We start from the raw sequence: 24,823 nt of genomic DNA, 5'->3' as shown, positions 1-24,823 counted from the left end.
TATAGTATTCTTCGCTGTCTGTTTTTTCGTTTAGTGCTCTAAATATATCATGCCAGTCCTTTCTGGCCTGCCAGGTCTCTGTAGATAGGTCTGTTGCCAATCTAATGTTTCTATCATTGTAGGTTACAGACCTCTTGTCCTGAGCTGCTTTCAGGATTTTCTCTTTGTCTCTGAGACTCATAAGTTTTACTAGTAGATGTCAGGGTATTGACCTATTTTTATTGATTTTGAGGGGGGTTCTCTGTGCCTCCTGGATTTTGATGTCTGTTTCCTTCCCCAAATTAGGGAAGTTCTCTGCTCTAATTTGCTCCAGTATACCTTCTGCCCGTCTCTCTCTTTCTTCTCTTTCTGGGATCCCAATTATTTTAATAACGTTTTGTCTTATGGTATCAGTTATCTCTCGAATTCTGCCCTCGTGATCCAGTAGTTGTTTCTCTCTTTTTCTCAGCTTCTTTATTCTCCATCATTTGGTCTTCTATATCACTAAGTCTGTCTTCTGTCTCATTTATCCTAGCAGTTAGAGCCTCCATTTTTGATTGCACCTCATTAATAGCCTTTTTGATTTCAACTTGGTTAGATTTTAGTTCTTTTATTTCTCCAGAAAGGGTTTCTCTAGTATCTTCCATGCTTTTTTCAAGCCCAGTAAGTGTCTTTATAATCGTCATTCTGAACTCTGGTTCCAACATCTTACTAATGTCTGTATTGATTAGGTCCCTGGCAGTTGGTACTGGCTCTTGTTCTTTTTTTTGAGGTGAGTTTTTCCATCTTGTCATTTTGTCCAGAGGAAAACAGATGAATGAGAGAACAAAATGTTAACAGGGTAACAATGACCCCAGCAAAATATACACTAAACAAATCGGAAGAGACCTTCCAGAAAGTGGTCGCTTTTCTGTTCAGAGAGTTGCTGCTGCTCTTTTCTTTGATCTCCTGTTGAGTTCGTAGGTGTTCAGAATGGTTTGATACCCATCTAGCTGAATTCCTGAGACCAGACAAAATTTAAGTCTCCTACTCCTCCACCATCTTGCTCTTCCCCCCCTAATGTTTCCTTTTATAGGAAACTTTATGCTCATGTTTTTCAACATTTACTTCATAAATGATATTAATGTTTTCATGAGGATTCACGTAATATCTTTGCCATTCATCTTTTCACAATCTTATTAGTCATTTAGGATTATTGTCTTAAAAATTTATTTAAAAAAATCGTAAATGCACACGTTCATGAATTGTGGGGAGGACTCAAATATGATAAGGCATGTTAAACCATTTGACAATTAACCTTTAATACAATCGTTCAAGGTAACTATTGTTAGAATTAACATTTTATGAAGAAGAAAGCTGAACTTAAAGGAGGTTAAGTTGTTTTCAAAATATTGTAAGTACAGTAAGAATTAGAATGAACTTGAACCCATGTTCACTTACAGTGTTTATGTTCTTTCCACTCCAATGCTGACTTCTTGGAAGTCAGAAAAATATGAACAGTGTGTAAGATGATGAGAGCATATAATTAAAATCAAAATATTACTAATAAAATGATATAGTGTTATAAAGGATTATGTGGAAAAATGAAAATGGGTTGGTTTTATAGTAATCAGTGAATATGAGTAAAATTTCTTTTTTAACTTTTAGTGATATTATTATATTATTTAGAACAGCAAAGAAGAGGCTTTTTCTTTAAAAATATATTGAAGTTTTCATTGTTCTTTACGGCTATATATCCACTGTATATATACTGCATATATACACACCTCATCTTTATCCATTCATCTATTGATGAACACTTGTGTTACTTCCGTGGCTTGGCTTTTTTTTTTTTTAAATATTTTATTTATTTATTTGAGAGAGAGAGTGAGGGAGAGCATGAGATAGGGGGAGAGGAAGGAGAGGGAGAAGCAGACTCCCTGCTGAGCAAGGAGCCAGCACAGGGCTCATCACCTGAGCTGATGGCAAACACTTAACTGACTGAGTCACCCAAGCACCCCTCCATAGCTTGGCTATTGTAAGTAATGCTGCAAAAAAACATAGGGATGTATATATCTTTTTGAATTAGTGTTTTCATTTCCTTTGAGTATATACGCAGTGGTGGAGTTACTGGATCACATTGTAATTCTATTTTTAAGTTTTTGAGGGACCTCTAGCCAGTTCTTCATAGTGGCTGTACCAACTTACATTCTCACCAACAGTGCAGCAGAGTCCCTTTTTCTCTACATCCTTGCCAATGCTTGTTATTTCTTGTTTTTATGATTCTAGCTGTTCTGACAGGTGTGAGGTGATATCTCATTGTGGTTTTGATTTGTATTTCCCTGATGATTAGTGATGTTGAGCATCTTTTCATGTGTCTGTTGGCCATCTGTATATCTTTCTTGTGACACCATGGATGGACCTAAAGGTATTATGTTAAGAGAAGTAAGTCACTTAAAGAGCAAATACCATATGATTTTACTTATATGTGGAATCTAAAAAACAAAACAAATGAACAAACAAAAAAATATCCTTAAATACAGAGAATAAACTGATGGTTGCAAGAGGGGAAGTGGGTGGGGGATGAATGAAATGAAAGAGATTAAGAGGCACAAACTTTCACTTATAAAATATGTAAGTCACAGAGATGAAAAGTGCAGCACAGGTAATATAGTCAGTAATATTGTAGTAATGTTGCATGGTGACAGATGGTGACTACACTTATAGTAAGCATTAAGTAATATATAGAATTGTTGAATCAATATGTTATGCATCTGAAACTAATACAACATTGTATATTCTATTTCAGTTAAAAAATACATTGAAATGCTTTTGAATGTAGAATGCTATGCAATCTTGATAGACTGGACAGAACTTTCAGAGATCCAGTAGCTCTTTCTGAGGAAAGATGGTTGCTGACTGTGACCACATGCTTTCATCATTTGGTTATTTTGTTCATATTGTAGAGCTGAAGTTTAGCTAATGGGTTTTCCCACCTGTAACTGATGATAGTAAAAATACATGAGGCCAACTGCTAGTACAGATTATCAGTTATTAAAAAAAAAAAAAAAGGAACTCTATCTTTAAACACTGTATACCTACATATACATGTATGTATATAATTTCATTTAAAGCTCCCAACAACATTGAGATATAAGTACTATTATATTTAGTTTACACAGAAAGAAAATGAGGTTGAGAAATGCTCAAAGTCACTCAGCTAGTAAGTGATAGAACCAAGATGGGAGAATGACATAAAAAAAGTATCAGATTTCAAAGCATCTGCACTACACCATATGTATTACAGTTCTCATACTATTTTAAAAGATTAAATCCAGGGCTGTCAGTTGCTTGAAAAAAGTGACTCATCCAATTATTTGGATAATTATTCCAGTGAAGTTATATGAACAATGCACACACTGCATATTATGTTCTATTTAAGACATTTGGAAAAAAAAATAAAATAAAACATTTGGTAAGAAAAAAGCCCTACCACATTTGGAGAGAGGAATTAATTCCATTAGGCATTAGCTTTATAGAGATAATTTCCTTTTTTATACATCAGCCAATAATTACATTTCAGATTGTGATCCATTCATTTTAATCAGACTAACAAGTTTATACTTTATTGGGAATTTCTCTATGATGGAGTTAACTGTCAGTATGGGATCTATAAAAGCATAATGCAATGTTCCGTGAAGATCTTTTGTCCTATAACTGTTTCTTTCTATAAAATCCTTTTAGACTGAGTATCATTCACGGGGGAACTGAAGACAGAGAAACAAAGGAAAGATGAGACCTTGCAGACTATCTGAACAAAATAATCAAAATTGTTCCAACAGAGAGGAAAATCAGCAAAGGACAGGAGGGTATTATGTACCTTCAAGCCACACATTTAAGGATATTTTGGTGTGTTTTAGTAACATATAAACAACATAAAAATAAGGGCAACTTTGAAAAACAAATGACTCATAAGCAACATCTAAATTCATGTCTTTTCTTTTGTGTATGTATATATAGAGAGAGGATATAAATATATATATCATGTAAATATAAATCTATATTACATAAATATAGATTTAGAAGATTACCTATCTATGAAATAGTATCTATCTGAATTTGGTTAAGAAGCAGAACAGGAAGAAGTTTACCAGTTTATCACAGATAGTTGTAGACTTATATGAAAGTTAGAAGGACGAGGGAGAGAATTTCAGGAACTTCTGGATATGTGAAGTGCAGTGACCTAGGGATTGAGGGAAGCAGGCCCCTGTGATCTCAGCTGCCTCTTGGAACCAAAATAAATCGTTTTTAGGACACCCAGAGCCCCTGGAAGTATGGTTGCTAGATAAAATACAGTATGCCTAGTTAAACTTGAATTTCAGATATAGAACATTTTTAAAGGATAACTAGGTCTCAAATATTGCATAAAATATATCTATGCCAAAAATTATTCCTGGTTTTTCTGAAAGTCAAATTTAACTTAGTGTCCTACATTATATTTGCTAAATCTAGCAATCTTACCTGGAAACTATATAGGTGATCCCAGCTGTCTACAGCCAAGTAGTGTGTAATACACTCAAAGACCTCTGAGAGCCAGAGGAAGCCATTACCAATGATCTCAGCTAACTGCCCACAGCCAATAACAGGACATAACAGCTTCTATTCTTTCTGGGAAAGGAGTTTTAGGTTTCCCTCTAGGGCACAGTATGGATAGGGATGAGGTACAGTTGGCAACAGTCAACCTGGTACATGAGTTTGCCTAGTGTAAGTATGGTTCAAACACAAATATTTATTATGATATTTGGCTTCCAATATGCATTGATATTTTTAATCTCGCTACTTAAATATTATAATTTTTACTAATATGCATATATTATATATATATACACACACTTATATGTTTTATATATATATATATATATGAGTGTGTATATATTTTTAGACCTCCTTACATTACTAGATATGTAGGTTGCCTTAAAAAGTATTTCAAGTAAAACTAATAGCATTAAACATTAATGAATTCAAAGAAAAAATATTACTAGAGATGATTTTCTTTTTTATTTATTTACTTATTTATTTTTTAAAGATTTTATTTATTTATTTGACAGAGAGAGACACAACGAGAGAGGGAACACAAGCAGGGGGAGTGGGAGAGGGAGAAGCAGGCTTCCCGCCGAGCAGGGAGCCTGATGCGGGGCTCGATCCCAGCACCCTGGGATCATGACCTGAGCCGAAGGCAGATACCTAACCGACTGAGCCACCCAGGCACCCCTAGAGATGATTTTCAAAGTGAAATAAAATGTGAGATAGCTGTAGCAAATAGACCAAGAAAAGTGCAAAAAGGGTAGAGGCGTTGAAAACAAACAAAGAATTGGACTTAAAAATTATAAAATAATGATAAAGTGCCTCAAGGACATATGAATGATAAAGTTGTATAAAGGCTGCAGTGGAGCTGGGAAAGAACCTTAGAAAAGCTGCAAGAATTTGTGGCAAGCACATGTGACTTGCCTGAACCAAGCCTTCTTAAAAATATTAATTCAAAGAAGTTGTAGAATCAATTGGTTCTAAAGTTTTAAATGCCCATAATATTGCAACCCAGTTAATCTTTGAAGACTAGGATTTTAGCCTCAGTTTACTCATTCACACTATGACTCTGCCAGTCATTTAACTCTCTATGCCTTTATTTCTCTTCCTATTAGATGTGCAGCAGCACTTTCCCATAGAGAAATTCAGTCGATACGACTTCAGAAGTCTTGAAGATCGTTTAGTTCAAGGTACTTCTTCTTCTTCTTCTTTTTTTTTTTTTTTTTTAGTTTTTATTTAAATTCCAGTTAGTTAACATACTTTGCATGTCTTTGTATGGAAAGTTCTACTCCCAAGGAGTCTGAGTGGGAGCATCATAGCTGTGTTTGAGCCAGTTGGTGGGACACATGCCATTTCACCAAAACCTGAGTTCTTTACCAGTTTCTTCACTGTCTGCCTCCTTTTAACTCCTAATTGTTGGCCTCAGTTTCACAGTGAAGCTCTCTTTAAAAGTGCAATAGCTCTTGGGATATTTAAAAACAGATCCAAACAGCATGTCCTCTTCATTTTGAAATCAGTTTGAAAACTGGCTGCACCAGTTTGCATTCTCACCAACAGCGTAAGAGGGTTTATTTTATATTTATATCAGACACGTAAAATTACTTGATGAAAAGCAATTTTAACTTTTAAAGTGTTTTACTTAAATAGTATGGATTTTACTGAACTCTGTGAAGTTTCATAGGCAAGATTTGGGGCCAGAAACCCAACTTTGTTGTTATATCCTGGTCACTGTGATCAAGTCTCAAATATCCAATTAGTGGATATTCAGTAATTACTAATGATTATTTTTATCACAATGTTACTTAAAATTGCAAAAGAATGTATATCTTAAATATAAAGATAACTTTAAATTTCTAACATTTACGTTTACAATGTTAATTAAATATAGTGGATACTATTGTTTTGCTGAAATGCAATGTGCATTTGCAGTATGATATTTACTTAACCAACTTTTAAAACAATTCAATACAGCAAAAACTATTACATTCCATGGTGCCTCAGTTCTCCCACCGGGGTTCTCTGTTACCATTATCTTTTTACCTTGTAAATTATTTATTTTCTAATCCTCCTATCTTTATTATATCTTACCCCTAATGTTTTAATGATTATCTCTCCTGTTTCAATAACTTGTCTATTGTATATATTTTGTATTAAATATTGTGAATATTAATATCATTTTCTATGGACCTTAATCCTTAATAACCCTTCCTTTGTTTTCCTAAACTTGAGTAGATTATGCCTTATTTTCTATTTCTATTCATAACCTGGTTTCTATTCCAAAAGTTGACTGACAGTTCATATTTACTGAAATTAGAGTTCTCACTGTCAAAGGAAGTATAAATACATTTGCCTACGTCCTAATTTTCTCTAAGGGAACAGATGGATGGGGAGATTGCAGACTAACTTGCTTTTAACTAACGATCAATGTCATTCACATAAAGCTATGTGTAGAATAAACGTTGCACTTCTCATGTGATTTTACTTCTAGTGACGCCTTCATACATACTATTTATCTCTGAAGATTGAGTGTGGCCTTTAACAATCACATTTGGAAAATGGGTAGATGAGAAATCAAGCGTACTCTATAAAAATAATGTTACAGGACGCATTTGTCAGCCACAGTGTATGATACTTTCGTATCAATCTGTCAGCATAACTTTCTTAGCAGGCTCGCAACTTCACTCATCTATCTTTATTTGCTGTGAAACTTCATGTTGTATTAGTTCTATAGCAAAATAAAACAAATGGATACTTTATAGCTTCCAATGGAAAATAAATGTTTCATGTAGAACATTTTTCTTTTAACCGAACCAGCTGAAATACAAGCATATGATTACTTTGGGTCTACAAATTTTTTTTAAATTTTTTTTTAAGATTTTTTTTTTTAATTTATTTATTTGAGACAGAGAGAATGAGAGAGAGAGAGCACATGAGAGGGGGGAGGGTCAGAGGCAGAAGCAGGCTCCCTGCTGAGCAGGGAGCCCAATGCGGGACTCAATCCAGGGACTCCAGGATCATGACCTGAGCCGAAGGCAGTCGCTTAACCAACTGAGCCACCCAGGCGCCCTGGGTCTACAAATTTTTAAGAGACCAAAAAACCAACCGACCAACAAACAAAGCACACTGAGGTCAGTTTGGTTACTATTCAAAAGAAACTGCACTGCTATGTTAAGGTACATTCTTCATGGAGTGGCATTACTCCAGCGATCACTGAAAGGGGAATTACAGTCTGTAGGAAACCTATACTGATAGCCATGTAGTTAGAGATGGAGGGTAGCAGTAGGTTTATTATGTAGGATCAGGTGTCATGAGACTTGCATGAGAATTGAAGTCAATCTTATACTTTTTCCCAGTTTAAGCTCACGTTTCCTTTCTTTATTCAGGTAACTGCACTTTTAATTAACTAATTAATTAATTTTTATATTTTCAAATTTGTATTTAAATTCCAGTTAGCTCACATACAGTGTAATATTCATTTCAGGTGCAGAATTTAGTGATTCATCACTTACATACAACACCCAGTGCTCATCACTACGAGTGCCCTCCTAACCCATCACCCACCTAACCCATCCCCCCACCCATCTCCCCTCCAGTAACCCTCAGTTTGTTCTCTATCCAATAACAGCATTTTTAATTGACTATTTGGGATTTTTCAATATCACTTAGTGTTCAAAAAATCATTTTTGGAAGAATAAATGAAAGAACATATTTTGAGACAATAGAGTACCCGTATAAGAACATTTCCATTAATATTATTTCAGGGCGCCTGGGTGGCTCAGTCGTTAAGCGTCTGCCTTCAGCTCAGGTCATGATCCCAGGGTCCTGGGATCGAGTCCCGCATCGGGCTCCCTGCTCGGCAGGAAGCCTGCTTCTCCCTCTCCCACTCCCCCTGCTTGTGTTCCTGCTCTATCTCTCTCTCTGTCAAATAAATAAAATCTTTAAAAAAATATTATTTCATATATATTGTACCACTTGTTTTACTTTATTATTCATATTTATAAAGAACATACATTTGATTGTACTGCACTTCTTCCGTATGAACAGATAATAATTACACAGATTTAAATATCAATTCCTTATAAACTCAATACTTATTTGTGCACTAAGCATTGTTGTGATTTTCCACTTTCTTTACATTACATGATTTATACTTCTGGTAAACTCCTATCCTGAATCTTTTGTTCTTTAGGTTAATGTCCATTGTCCAAAAGAGTAAGTTTTTTGGTGTTTTTTTTGTTTTTGGTGTTTTCTTTATATCTGCAAACTTGTTTATGTAAGAGTCCATAGTCTCCCTGTCTTGTTTACAATGTACACATTCATTATTGTCTCTCAAACCTTAATTATCAGGGCCATCATTTTGATCATAACACTAAATATTGGGTAGTAGGGATAATATTTTCCAAATATTAATATTATATTTTTGTTCCAATTGTATAGCTTTTCTTAATTCTTATGTTAAGTATCAAGACTCAATAACTCAAAGCAAGTTTTAATTTTGTTTTGTTTTCCGGAAAAGGGTATATGCTTCAACTATAATAACTAGGCAATCAGGCTATATTCTCTAGGTAGGAGAATAGGATGTAAATATTGTTCAGGCACAGAGAAAGAAAACCTACCTCTTCTCATCTTGGGAGAATATGAGTAAAAGAAGTAGGAAAAAAGAAGTTTATGGTCCCCATTAGGAATTTTAGTGGAATAAAGTGGTTGAATGAAACTTGGCAGCATCACCCAGCATCTCCCAGTACTACAAATAACAAATTCAGGGGGATAAAACTAGCAACTTGGTGTTATAGAAAAAAAAGCCCTAGGTAGCACTTTTAACCCATTCACAGCTTCCTTTATGTCATGGAGGAGATTCAAGAGTCTCTTTGAAAATTCAGGAGATAATCAATCAGCTAAGCCTGGTAAATTGGCTAAAAGGGCCTTCAAAAAGGGGGCAAAATAATGCTATCTGTTAGAGTTGCTGGACTATTTCATAGATCAACAAGGAAAACAACATGTAGCATTATCCACAGGACCAGTGTGGGTCAAGGTCAGATCAATCTATCAAGAGAGGGCTTCAAAGCCCTTTTCAAGGGAAGAAAACAAGACACAAATTTCCACACTAGATGACATCAAGGCAACTGATGATTAAACCTCAAAGCGATATTGCATCCCACTGCCTTGAAATAACATTAGAATAAAATTATTCCCAGTGTTTCAAAAATAAGAAGTTGTTTTATCTAAATGTCAAAGAAAACCTTCTTGTCTATATTAGATAAATTTGTGAAGAGAAATGCCTATTGTCAAGATTAACAGATTCAGTTACATATTTGTCATTCCATAAGTAACCTATGACATTGACAGCACCTTTATCTTCCTGAAATAGTATCTATAAAACAAAGTAATACCGGATTAGCAATGCTTGCTCTTTATTGAAATGACTTTTCTATCATTAATATTTAATAAATTAATTAATATGGCTTAGTAATAAAATCAAGAATCGTAACAGTGAAGCAGTAGAGCATTATATTTTGACTCACAACAATAAAATTATTAATAAACATTTATATATGCAATTTAAAAAAGGAAGTAACAGTGCAATGTTTTAAGCATATCACTAAATAACCCATGAAGGCAAAACAAAGATTAGAGTTTACATTCAGCCTAAACACAAATTCTCTTACTATAAGGGACAAATGATTTTACTTTGGCTAATATTATGTCATGTTAAGACCTGGAAAAGTGAAACTAAAATAGATTATGTTATGTAAAAATAAAATAAGTTTTGTCTTTAAACTGCTAATGTCAAATTTATATATGGAAATAAATAGATAATCAAGAATTTTAATATTACTTTTAACACTTGTTTGTACCTTAGAGCACTTTTGTTATAGTGACACTTTTCGTGATAATACATGCTATCTATACTGTGATAGCATACCTCACAAGTTATTTTCAATTATATAATAATTTAGATGATTCTCATAGAAGTTGTCTAAAATTTTATTTAGGGCATAGAATCAGGTTACAGTCCACATAAATACACAATTAGATTCTAATAAAATTCATGCTAGTATTTCATTATGTTGTTCAAAGCACTACTAATTAAGATGCACATTTATAACAAGATTTAATTGTAATAAAATTTCTTAAATTTTAAGTATCATATTGATGTAAAACTTTATATTGAATGAGATAGAGGCGTACATCAATAGATAGGCTGATATACTGCAATCCCTTATGATATGTGTATGTATACACATTCACACACACACACACACACACACACACACACACATTGGGGTGAACAGAAATGAAATGTTGGGGCATCTGGGTAGCTCAGTCGGTTAAGCATCTGCCTCAGCTCAGGTCATGATCCCAGACTCTGGGGACTGAGCATTGGGCTCCCTGCTCAGTGGGGAGTCTGCTTCTTCCTCTGCCTCTGCTCTTTATCCTGCTGTGCTCTCTCTCAAATAAATAAATAAAATCATAAAAAAAAAAGTGAAATGTTGGTGAGACAAATCGGATATCTGCAAAATAACATAAGCTGAGCAAATCGACACTAATAATAATATATTATTTCTTTATATTATTTATTAGAGATATTTCAATTTCCAAGTAACACAATATCCAACTAAATGTGTCTCAATAACTAAAATAGAGTATTTTATATGTACATAAAGAGATTTTCGGAAGGACAATAGTCCAGAATTGGTATAGCAGCTCAAAAATATTGTCAAGACTTGGGTCTTTGATTCTCCTACTTAGCCATTTCTGCTGTCTTTGTTTTCATCATCAGGCTTGTATCCTTATCATCACAAGAAGGCTGCAGAGGTTTGAGGCATCGTGTGTTCTTAGAAATTCATTGAAATACATGAAGAAAGACAGGATCTTTCCACTCTGCCTTTCCATTAGTGTTATGGAAAATTATATTTCCCAGTAACCTCCCAAAGACTTCTCCCTATACCTGATCAATGAGAATTTAGTCATATGTCCACCCTTAATCCAAGTACAGTCAAAGAAGAGTGGTATTTTTATACCTGGTTGATATTTGGTTAAGGTTCATCCTCCAAGGCCTAGCATAAAGCAACCTTATATTGCAGCCTGATGTCTGAGGAAACTCAGTGGGTAGATAGATAGATGGTGGATGTTGGGTGAAATACCAGTTAGTGTATGAGCTAGCAAATAAATGTTTACATGCACTCTGAAATAAGAGATTTATTATAAATATTTTACATTACACAATCATATGAGAATCTAGGGAAGAAATTCTAGAAGAGGATAATGGTAAATAAACCAATTTCTGAATCCAGGAATGGCATATTTGGCCAAAGCATTGTAGGCATAAAAGGCAAATTTGAACTGAGAGTGTTTATTTCAATGGGAACAAAACACTTTTCTTCAATAATATAAATAATTCTATGTATTAAGAACTGTGAAACATCTGAAATTTCTACTGAGGTAAAAACTGATGACATAGCCTGGTATGCTTTCATGGTGTCAGTTAAAGACATGAGACTCATGGGTCAAAGATGAGGGGAGTATTAATACTCACAGCATTAGTAATAGCCAATCAAGTTTGTGCTGGTTTCCTGAACTTCACTTCTCACTGGGGGACACAAAAGGGCCAGACAGCACTGATACACACATTGGATTGTGTTGAAGAAGAAGAAACTTGGTCTTAGGAAAACAAGTACTTTATAACAGACAATAAGCAAACCTCCCTTTTGCTCCAATACCTAACTTCCGTGGTTACAAGTAAGCCTGCTTTTTGCTCTATTAGGATACAGTACCTCTAATTTCCAACATTGTTGACTCTAAAATCATTCATAGAAAGATGATCCTGGCAAAAGCCTTGTTCATTCCTTATTCACAAGACAGAAATATGAAGAACCTATCTAGAGTCATTTCCCAATAATATTCAACCACTGATTTTTAGAGCATCTTGATTCCTGGTGAATTTTCACATAAATATGCCGATATACCATCTTTTCTAAGCTACCTCAGGAATCCAGATGGCTTTCTCCTTAAGTTTCTGTATGGACCTTTCTACTTGTCCCAAGGAACTAGTCCAGTTAAAGCAGGAATTATTAGTAATTGTATGGGCTTTATGAGATGAGCTATTTTTAAATTGATCCAACTTTTTTCCTTAATTTTCTTTCTTTGTGTGTGTGTATATATATATATATATTACATATATTCCAATATGTATTGTGTATATATATAATAATTGTGTGTATATATATATATATATATATATATATAATATAAAGCTAGAAAGAGGAAAAAGCATGTCCAAATGATAGATTTGTGGATGTAGATTCTCTTCTCAGAGGAGAAATAATTAACCAAAATATTGCCTTTAAAGCAGTATAAGAAAAAAAGAAAAAGAAAAGCAGCATAAGCAATCATGTAAGAGAAGCTTGGTTAGAAGTTAAATTCAAATTAAATAGATATTCTTAACTTTATTGAGCAATTACATACTTGCCTCACAATGTTTCAATGGTCAAGAGTATAAATATTTAATTTTACTAAATGTAACCATGTTATATCATAGATTCAGGGATTATATTAAAAATATTTTACAGCCAGTACTGCAAGGCAGAAACCATTAAAAATGGACACAGTGTTGGATCAGAATGGACATCACGTATGAAAAACAAGCTAGCTGTACTCATGAGTACTAGCTCATATGTGTTCAGTATGGCCAGAAAATACTCATTTATGTAGACACAGTCTTCTAGTAATTTGGAGTGATGATTTGCTTCACTGATGAATCTTAAAAATCAATCAGATGGAAATTATTTTTAGCATCCCACAAATATTCATGGCAAAATATCATTGAGATGATGCACTTGATGACTCTGAAATTTAAGAGCTTGATAAAACAAGAAAATAACAATTCAAGTGATATTTTAATTTTTACTAATGATCTAATATGACCAGAGCATGATACCCTTTTAGAGTCATTTCATTCTATCTTAGATTCTTGCTTACTTCAACACTTGTCTCATTGGAAATTGTGTGCTTGTGAATTTACAGCAAAAAGTTGGATGCCTTCTAATCACGGCTTTCACAGTGCTATAATATCTGCATAATGAAAAACTCATTTAGGCAGCAAAATACCAAAAAAGTAAAATTGTAAGTATTTTGAATTTAGACCTAAAGACAAATGGCCATGAAACTAATTCCAAGTATGTAGAGATGGAAAAGGGTTTAGTTACAGACCTTTACAAGGCCTTAACATCTTTTGAAAATTTATATCCAAATGATAATATGTGTGGTAGTATGCACACAACAGATTTTTACTCTCACATGCTTTGAAAAAAATGCATTTTAATGAATAGCACAAATACTAATATTAGAATCTTATCTAAAGTCAATCATATATTAAAATATTTCTAATCAGGCCCAGAATAAGAGAAGTTAGTTTCTGCTATTCGGGCTCTGGCAGTCATTAAGTAGCAAGTCACATGAAAATGTGTAAATTATCTACCAAGCTCTTATACAGAGCTCTTATACACAGGGTGCAGACAAATTCGGACGACCATCAAAAGGATTCAGGGAATATGTGTATAAAAATGCAAAATGTACTTTGAATATTTTAACATAAATAATGTGGGTTTTGCCATTGTGAAACAGGCAGATTTAATAATAGAGAAAAATATGATCTTTCTATTCTATAGATATGCATCTATGAATACCTTAAAATCAGAAATGTATGCTTAGATGTTTGATTATAGGTATTTCACTAGATAAAATGGTGTTGACACCATTGTTATGTTAAATGTAACTTCACTATTAAGTTTAGAATTTTAGGAAATTCCTCTTAATTATTTTATTTTATCTGTTACAATTTTTGTTCATACACAAATTAAAAATTTTAATAATGTTATAATTTTTGTTAAATATCCTTTGTTTGAAGGTAATTTTCCACAAATGCTTTATAAGTGAATTTCCTTAAATTAATATTGAGAAGCAGGTCCTAGGAAAGCTGTTAATGAGATTTAGTGACATGAAATAATAGCCCTGAGTTGGGTTCAAATGTCTGTCCTAGACCAATGAAGTAGTTCTGTGACCTTGGGCAAAAATCACTTAATTGGTATTTTTCTAATATTGTCACTTTTTATATAAGGGAATGTATCATAATATATCCAAACTTCTATCATTTTTAGCACTAAATCATGAATGGATGTCAAATGCTTAACATCTTTAGAGTTGTAGTTTAAATATATCACTGTTGGGGCGCCTGGGTGGCTCAGTCGTTAAGCATCTGCCTTCGGCTCAGGTCATGATCCCAGGGTCCTGGGATCGAGCCCCGCATCGGGCTCCCTGCTCCGTGGGAAGCCTGCTTCTCCTTCTCCCACTCCCCCTGCTTGTGTTCCCTTTCTCGCTGTGTCTCTCTCTGTCAAATAAATAAAATCTTTAAAAAATCAATCAATCAATCAATCACTGTTTCAGCAACAGCTCAATTCCCTGTCCTGGCCTAAAATAACATTCGTATTATGTAGAAGTAGTAAGTCAATAAGAAAGGAGGTTAATTCCACCTTCCATACACCAGACAAATGTTTTCTCTCCTTTGAGGATAGAGAAATCATCAGTGGACCTCTGTGTCAGGGAAATCAGACATGATTCTTCCAGCTGATTGATGCCTCTCAGCCCTTAGAATAGTTATAGGCAGGATCCCCTCATTCCTAAGGAATGTGTATATTGTACTTGTTAACCACCATTGAATTCCACCAAGCCGATATGCCTAAAATATTTTAGACCAACTGGCCTTTGGAGGTTCTACTAAAATATTTCTGCCTTGAGGCTTCTCTGGATATATGGAACAAACTCCCATCAATTTGTCCTGCAATCACTCCTTTACTCATTCTGACTTTTGTTATCCATAAAAATAGTCACCTATCCTGATCTGTGTGTTTCCTATCCATGACTAATCTCTCAGTCAACTAATATCCTTGACTTTTCTAGCCCCTATGATGACTGCCAGTCCTCAAACACAACTTCCTTTCCTAAGGCTCTAAAATAGCTATCAGTGAAGCTTAGAACTTTCAGGTTGTAATTATTTATTCAATGTCAGCTCGATCCCAGGACCCTGGGATCATGACCTGAGCCGAAGGCAGATGCTTAACGACTGAGCCACCCAGGCGCCCTCAGTGTCAGTCTTCTTAACTGGCTTGTTAACTCAGTGAAGTATCCTCTGTCTTGTTCATACTATTACACCTGAAGGTATAATAATGCAGGGGTTCGATAAACATTTGTTGAATGAATGAGCCAACAGGAATGGAGAAGTTCCAATGATAGTCTGCTCCTTAAATAGGTTCCATATTTCCCTTGAGTGATTCATATACATAATATTTTGTTGTTCTACTGCTGTTGTTTTTCTGTGCTTCATTACTGATGTCATAAAAGAGACACCAGAAAAGGTTTTAGATAACCCTTTATTTTACAGATGTCACTAGTTGTGAATACTGAGTTGATAAGCTGATTCAATAAGAAGTGATCATCAAATTATTAAATTGTGATTTAAATTGGTACAACATGCATTACACACATTAGCTCATTTCATTCATTATCCCCATTGATTTACTAAAGAATGACTCAGGGACACCTGGGTGGCTCAGTCAGTTGAGCGTCCAACTCTTGGTTTTGGTTCAGGTCATGATCTCAGGGTCATGAAATGGAGCCCCGCATTGGGCTCTGTGCTTAATGGGGAGTCTGCTTGAGATTCTCTCTCTCCTCTTTCTCTCCTTTTCTCTCTGCCCCTGCCCCCTGCTGTGCACTCTCTCTCTTTCTCAAAATAAATAGATCTTGAAAAAAAATTACTCAAATCTGTGAATATTTAGTCATGGTTACCAACAATCTATGAAAGGATTAATATAGTTACATGTTTTTCCCACATTAACATTTTATATTTATAATAAATATCCACAAATATATTTATATTTGATGATTGCTTGCATGGAGCAATTATTTTTCTATAGTTGAAGTTGATAAGAAATTAATGCATAATTTGGATGAGGGCATAATATGGGAAATTATGGAAGAATATGAATGATTATATAAATCAACACTGCTATTTTAGGAAACAGTAAAGACCTACCAATTATATAGCCAGATGGTAGTGGAATTGGGAATAAGACACGGATATCCAAACAATGTATTCTTTCCAGTATTCCACAATCACAGTCTTTTCTAACATGTCCTGTATTGCAAGTTTCTATGTTCATCTGTGGCAAGAGTGTGATGCCACTTCCTGTTTTTAGTGGGTTAATAATAAAAAGTCCAAATCTATATCACATGCCAGTATTTTCTGCTGAATCTGTGGAAGGAACAGACTTGTGCTGCCTTAGTGGGGAAGGCAGTGCATAGGGCTCACCATCGGCATGCCCTGAGTCCAAGCATCTGAGGGAGTCTTTGTTCTCTGTGTGCTACTGTGGCCAACATCAGAAGCTTGATCCTCCTGGGGCCCAATTAACTGCACATGGTCTTATAGCTGCTGGTGGTGCAGTTCACTGAATTCCTTTTAGGATAATATCTTTATATAATACAGACATTAAAAAAAGATTTACGGTAAGCTTTTGGTTTCAGAAACACATTGTGTTTAGAATGAATTGCTTTTATATTAAAGGAGTACTATGAAAATGTTATCTTGCAATGACTGAAGAATTGGAGTATTTTGGATGTTGAACTGTTCTAATCTGTGAAGTTAGACATGTAGATTTGAGAGGCTTTCTTTCATCTTTTAATTTGGTGCCATCACATATCTGGAACACATGCTGGCCAATACATCATGAAAAAAGAAATTAAAATGGTCACTTTCAACTGTGAACTTCAAATGGGAATTTTTTTATTTATGGAGACAGAAAATTTTATTCATCAGGAGCAACATATTTTGGGTTTCTGTAGAATAAAATCACCATCTATAATAGGATTTTATATGTGCATTGGCTAGAAAACTTCACAGAAAAAAGAGCTAAAACTGTAAATTTGTTATTTAAGAGAAAAACTTTGGGGGAAAAATAGAAAGCATATCAAAAATGTTCTTTCAAAAATCTTGTATAGGAGAAAATGACTATCAGTTTCACCATAATGGACAAATTCTGAACAAATTATAGACATTATCTTAGAGTCCTTTAAATTACCTTTAAAAACTTTACATATTTGCTTTTTTTTTTTATTAGTATCATGCTAGTAAGTACATGGGTATTATGGTGGCAGTGTGAGGATCTTATACAATACATTTTAGGTTAAAAAATGGAATGTCTGAATTGGGAGAATATACAATATATATAATGTTCACATTATGAGGTAGCAAGAGAGTAAGCATTAAGGAGAATGACACATGTGATTTATAGAGGCACAAAAATCACATTTTATTAGAAGGCTATTAATGTCAATCTTCATTAATACAAATATTATATTAAAAAGTGAAAATATCAGTAATCCCCTAAGTAGATTGGGGAAAAGATCTTGATTTCATACCTTTAAATTTTGCAATTCAATCATGTTGATTTCTTTTTCATAAGAAAAGAGAGGATCATAAAAATTAATAGCAATGTTAAACTATCTGTTCTATAATTCTCAAAATAACAAACAGGATATTTTTTAAATGTAGTGAAAATACACATTTAAATTCAGACAGCTTTTCTGTACTTCTATTAGATAGTATATCATGTAGTGAAGTAAAAGTGTCTAATTGCTCTATTCTCTTATAAAGTTAAAAGAGTTCTGCTCTAGAAATTACATGTAATCATATGAATGCAACTATAAAAGTCACTGCATATGGTACCCTACAATTTAATTCTTTCTTCATAATTATTGCTGGTGCTGGTTTCATATTTAGAGTGTACTAAAGGAATGAATGCTTTGGTATCAAACAAAAATATATATTTTCTTATGATGTTAACCCAATAGATAATTTCTCAGATCAGCATGTTTCAATAAGTAAGTTTCTTTTGGAGAAAGAGTATATTAGAACTTGATTTTGATTTAGGGTTCAACTTTTAAAAATAGACATTTGTTCTTTTATAAAGAGAAACTATCATTTTTGCCAGGAGAAACGCATGGCAGTCAACCAAAAATGTTTAAAAATTCAAGTTAATGAAGTATGCAATCTAGAAAAGTATTTGGGGGAAAACATCGGATTCTCATGAAAGGTAACCAGAACACGCAAACATCATTCACTTATACTGGGTGACTAACCCTAGTTTGAGAATGGTTAATTCCATTTCACATCAATTACTTCACCTGAAGTGACAGGTTCCTTTCACATAAATTTGTGGTAATTCATTTACCACAGTGATACACCTGGTTTTACATATGGTCTAAAGAGCAGTGAGGCATGGGAAGGCAATTGTGGGGAATTGTACTAGATACGTCCTTATGTTGTTTCTCTTCTGGATCATGCTAAAACAATAAATTATCAAGTCTAGGTGGCAAAAAAAGAGTACTATTTACTACTTAATAGTTTTCTAAACATTGTTTTCATAAATTAGTACTGTGACAAATATTTCTGTGAGAAAGTAATCATAAAATATAGAACAACCATCTTATGCCAGGCATTCTTGTATTTATGTTGCATATAATATGTTCTTAAAAATGTTTTGAGGTCATATCCACCTTAAATAAATTCAGATATATTTTGTTCACAATAGCAAAGTGCAATGCTATCATAAAGGATAAACGTATTTAAAAGTCAAGCAGTATTTATTGTGCTTCTATTGTGTGTTTAGAAGGAACAATATTTTCTAGGTTTCAACTTAAACATCTCAGTTGCAATTGGAGCTATTTAAGCATCTCAGTTGCAGTTGGAGCTTTAAAAAAGTAGTTATAATAATTATCAATATGATAATTGATCACTGATATTTCAAAATAAATAGCAACATATCAGTATTTTCTTATCATTAAAAAGCTAAGTCTATCTTTAAGACATAAGCAGTTCTTAGGTTTATTTTTATTTGTTCTTACATTTTATTCATCCAAATTGAAAAAAAAAATCTTATTTCTCTTTGGGAAGGGTCTCTCCTTCTTTAAACTATTCTTTCTTTAATCTTATGCCTGCATTCTGGTCATTGTTTCCGGATGTCTACTCTACCTTTAAATATCTTCTTAAAAATATTATATGACCCAGTGGAGCTAACACATTCATTATTTCCTAACCAAGTACTCTTAAAGTCTTTGACTTTTATGTGATAGATGTGTCATCTATAATCTTTTAAAATGTGTAATTCTTCCAAAAGTTATTTTTTCCTATTAAAGACACTTTATTAAAATAGCAGGATTTTATAAATTGAGTAATATTATCTCAAAAATCTTAATGCAGTATAGATAAAGGAAAAGGGGAAACACAAGTATTAACCTAAATTTTCACTTTATAATTGAGCTTTTTATTCCACCATTGATCTTTTAACCAATCTTAAACAAAAATACCATGCTTTTTTTTTTTTTAAGATTTTTTATTTATTTGAGAGAGAGAGAGCACGAGCAGGGGGAGGGGCAGAGGGAGAAGCAGGCTCCCCGCTGAGCCGGAAGCCCTGATGCTGGGCTCCATCCCAGGACCCTGGGATCACGACCTGAGCCAAGGCAGATGCTTAACCGACTAGCCACCAAGGTGCCCCAATACCATGCTTTCTTAGTTATTATAGATTTATAAGGTTTATAACTCTAATAATCTGGTAAGATCTGTCTTTCTCCTTTCTAAATACAAAATTGTCTTGGCTATTCTTGACTCTGACTTTGAGTATCAAGTTGTAGGCTTTTTATTAGAAATTCATTGAATTTGTAGATTAATTTTTGGGAGAATGGTTTCTATAAAATATTAAATATTATATCCATTTCCAGTTATGCATTTATTTAAATACTTTTTAAATAATTTTTTATTATATTAGTCACCATACAGTACATCATTAGTTTTTTTTTTTATTCTTATGTTAATCCCCTACATTACATCATTAGTTTTAGATGTAGTGTTCCATGATTCATTGTTTGTGCATAACACCCGGTGCTCCATGCAATATGTGCCCTCCCTAATACCCATCACTGGGCTCACCCATCCCCCAGCCCCCTCCCCTCTGAAACCCTCAGTTTGATTCCCGGAGTCCATAGTCTCTCATGGTTTGTCTCCCCCTCTAATATCCACCCCCTTCATTTTTCCCTTCCTTCTCCTGACGTCCTCCATTCTATTCCTTATGTTCCACAAATAAGTGAGACCATGTGATAATTGTCTTTCTCTGTTTGACTTATTTCACTTAGCATTATCTCCTCTAGTTCCATCCATGTTGATGCAAATATTGGGTATTCTGCAGCTACCATTTTCCAGTGCAGGGTTCTGGGAATGTGGTCGCTGGATTGAACATAACCATAGAGTTCTTTTGAATCTTGTTTCAGCATACTTTACTCATTAAATTTTGCCCCCATTGATCTTCATGTTAAACCCCATATCCCTGTTGCTATTTATGTTTCATTGCTATTGCTTGGAAAGGAACAGTGGAAGTGGGCTTACTGGGGAATTACTTTCTGAACTTTTTGCTGAGGGGAATATAAGCAGAGGTCAAAGAAGACAGGTATGACAACAGAAGCAGCACAAAATAGGGGAACTCCTTTATTTCCTTCAAAGTCCTAAAAAGAGAGAACAAGAGTTCTAACTTTAGAAATAAATTTCTCAGTGGAAATTTATCATGGACAACAAATTAAAAACCCAACCTGTGTAAGTATTCTATTTTTTAAGTCTACCATGACACAAACAAAATTTTCAGACATACGATGCATTCTGAGATTGACTCCAATTTTTTTCTGACTTATCTGTAATACACTTATATAAGCATGATAATAATGGTATTTGAGTATTCATTTCACAGTTTTAATTACATTCTTATTTGTTACCTGATTTGAGTCATACATTATTATCATATAAAAATTACAGAATACCAGGTTAAGGGATTTGTTTGATTGGTTAATGACTAAATAATTGAGCATATCTAACTTTAGGCTATGAAATTTGCATGTGACTGAGCCATATTATATTGGTTTTACAAATTCTTTTGGTAATAAGTAATTTTGGATACACTCACTTGCATTTTTCAAGTTTACCTAATATAATTAATACCATGACAGGTTATTGATTATTCTCAACAAGAAGTGTAACAATCTAATGTGAAAGAATTCAGATGACTTATATTGTTATTTGTTCTACATTTCCACAGAAGTTAACATAATGCTTAAAAATTTCATTTTAAGAAAGACAATGATTCAGAAACACAGGGAAAAATATGTCCATTCTTGCATCTACACATCCTTCATATCCTCACATCCCACATTATGTTGGAATTAAATAAGTCTGTCTTAAAGCATGCATGGACCTCTTTCTAGCTGTTCCCATGGTGTCTGCTTTAAATAACATGTAATTATGCAGAGTTTAGAAGGTTCTTTAAAATTGTATGATTTTCACCATATAAGAAAGTTGAATCTGCCAATAAAAATACCTAATAATGCAATGATCCATGATGTAAAAGAATCATAGATGATGATCTATATGAAAAGTTTGTTATTTCTCATGATTGTTGCTTTAAGAAGACTGTGTCATTAATAGTGGTATGATTGCTTTAATACATTTCTGTTCGGTATGCTTTGGGAAAACTCTTTCCTTCCTTCCTTCCTTCCTTCCTTCCTTCCTATTGGGGTGAAAAAACACATAACATGAAAACTGCCATCTTAAATATTTTAAGTATTCAGTTAATATTCAATAACTATAAGCACAGTATTGCATAGCAGTTCTCTAGAACTTCTTTATCCTGCATAACTAAAACTTAATGCCCATTGGTCAGCAGCTCTCCATTTCCCCTTCCCTCCTGCCCCTCACAACCACCATTCTACTCTCTGTTTCTATCAGTTAACACTTTAGAGACCTCATATATGTGGAATCATGAAGTATTTGTCCTATGACTGGCTTAGTGTGTTAATGTTTTCTTCTCTTGGTCCAGTGGTCTGGGAATGGAAAGAGAAGATTTAAAAGACTCCTAAATATTTAAATGCTCAATTGAAAATATTGACCAATACAAAAATTTATTGCAACATAGAATTAATGATATGGCTTGAACATTATGGAAATTCTTAGAGCAGGCTTCTTTATTTTTATGTTGTATTTACATGTTGAAAATTTTACCAATAGTAGCATGGCCCCAAATCCCAAAAGAGGCTTTGAAAATTGCATTGGTAAAGGATATTTACATTATACCTCTTTTTTTATTATTTTATTTTATTTATTTATTTTTTAATTCTAATTCCAATGTAGTTAACATTCAGTGCTATATTAATTTCAGGTGTACAATCTCGTGATTCAACAATTCTGTATATTACTCAGTGCTGATCAAAATAGGTGAAGGTGATTAAGAGTACACTTTTCTTGATGTGCATTATGCTTCTTAACGCTACATTTTCTTTTTTCAGACAGTGATAAATAAATGGATCTAAGTTCAGTTACTTTATTTCTTTGTATAAACTGAAACTTTTTACTTTCATTTGCATTTTGGATTTTTATGATGACTTTAACTTTGGATTTTAAGAGACTAATTGGTATATGTTCTGTACATGGGTTATTTAGATTATTGTAAGGTATAGGCTCATAAAAGGAATGTGTGACAGTGGGGCGCCTGGGTGGCTCAGATGGTTAAGCATCTGCCTTCGGCTCGGGACATGATCCCAGGGTCCTGGGATGGAGCTCCATGTCCAGCTCCTGGCTCAGCGGGGAGCCTGCTTCTCCCTCTGCCTCTCCCCCTGCTTGTGCTCTCTCTCTCTCTCTGTATCTCTGTGTCTCAAATGAATAAATAAAATCTTTTAAAAAAAATGTGTGACAGCATTTCAGTGTGGACTTTAAGAATCCTATACTATTAGACATGGAACTGATTGATATACAATAATACATGGGTGATTCTTTACAAATTTTTGAATATTCTTTATTTATGTGAAATAAATTTGTCAAAGACAATGTGCAGTTGACGTTACATTTCTCAGATCTCATTATATAATCAGTCAAAATGCCTAAATAAGTATTCAAATACTTATTGTTAAGTTGCCTAATAATACCATGATAAATCTACTTTTATAGACATTTTCTGAAAACATAATTTTACGCAAAAAAACCCACACTATTTACTCTCCTTATTTTTTCAAAGAAAACTTTTCTGCTTCAAATAGAACAAAGCAAGAAACTATAAACTTTAAATTTTATCTTACCAAATAAATTGGTAACAAAAATTTAACTGCTGATGTGTTTGAAAGCCCTCTTGAAGAAACAACTTTCTACTGATAAACTAATTCCATCATTTTATTAACGGACCATTTGTTACATAGCATTATCCATATGGGGATCACAGAATAACAGATAATAAAGTAAATGGTTTTATTATGTTGTTTATTTAAGTGGTAAAATTAATCTAATTATTATAATCTTGACTTCATTAAAATAATCCAGATATACTACAATTCACTGGATATCATTAATCATCAGTGTATATTTTAGGATGTTGTTCACTATTATTATGAAATAAATATGCAGTAGTCCCCCCTTATCCACAGTTTTGTTTCCCAAGTTTCGGTTACCACAGTCAAGTGATCAGGAGGCAGATGATCTTCCTTCTGACATATTGTCAGAGGTCAATTGTAGCCCAACAATACATCACAGTGCCTACATCCTTCACCTAATTTCATCTCTCATGTAAGCATTTTATCCTCTCACATCATCACAAGAAGAAGGGTGAGTACAGAACAATAAGATATTTAGACAGAGAGAGACCACAGTAACAACTCTTATTATAGTCTGTTGTGATAATAATTACTTTATTATATTAGTTGTTGTTGCTAATTTCTTTCAAATGCTGTTATTCATGAGTTTATATGGGATGATTTTGCACACTTGAGTGAAATTGATATGCTCATAAGTGCACACAGATAAACTTTTTACCTTGGATATTTTCTCATTGGAAGACCACAGAACTTTAGAAATCCTATTTAGTGAAGTGTATTGTTTAATAAAAAAAAAATTAAGCTGCTATAGGATCATGACTATCTACTGGAATACTTTAAAATGCTGAGGTATTAAATATTTAAATAAGGTAACCAGTAGTTAAAATAATATTTGATTAATAAACTATACTACAGATGTAGTGAAAAGAAGGGCCATGTGCACCCCAATGTTCATAGCAGCAATGTCCGCAATAGCCAAACTGTGGAAAGAGCCGAGATGCCCTTCAACAGATGAATGGATAAAGAAGATGTGGTCCAGATATACAATGGAATA

Source organism: Leptonychotes weddellii, chromosome 3 (assembly GCF_054177405.1).
Source record: "Leptonychotes weddellii isolate Sample4059 chromosome 3, ASM5417740v2, whole genome shotgun sequence".
Classification (NCBI taxonomy): domain Eukaryota; kingdom Metazoa; phylum Chordata; class Mammalia; order Carnivora; family Phocidae; genus Leptonychotes; species Leptonychotes weddellii.
This window is presented reverse-complemented; position numbering follows the sequence as displayed.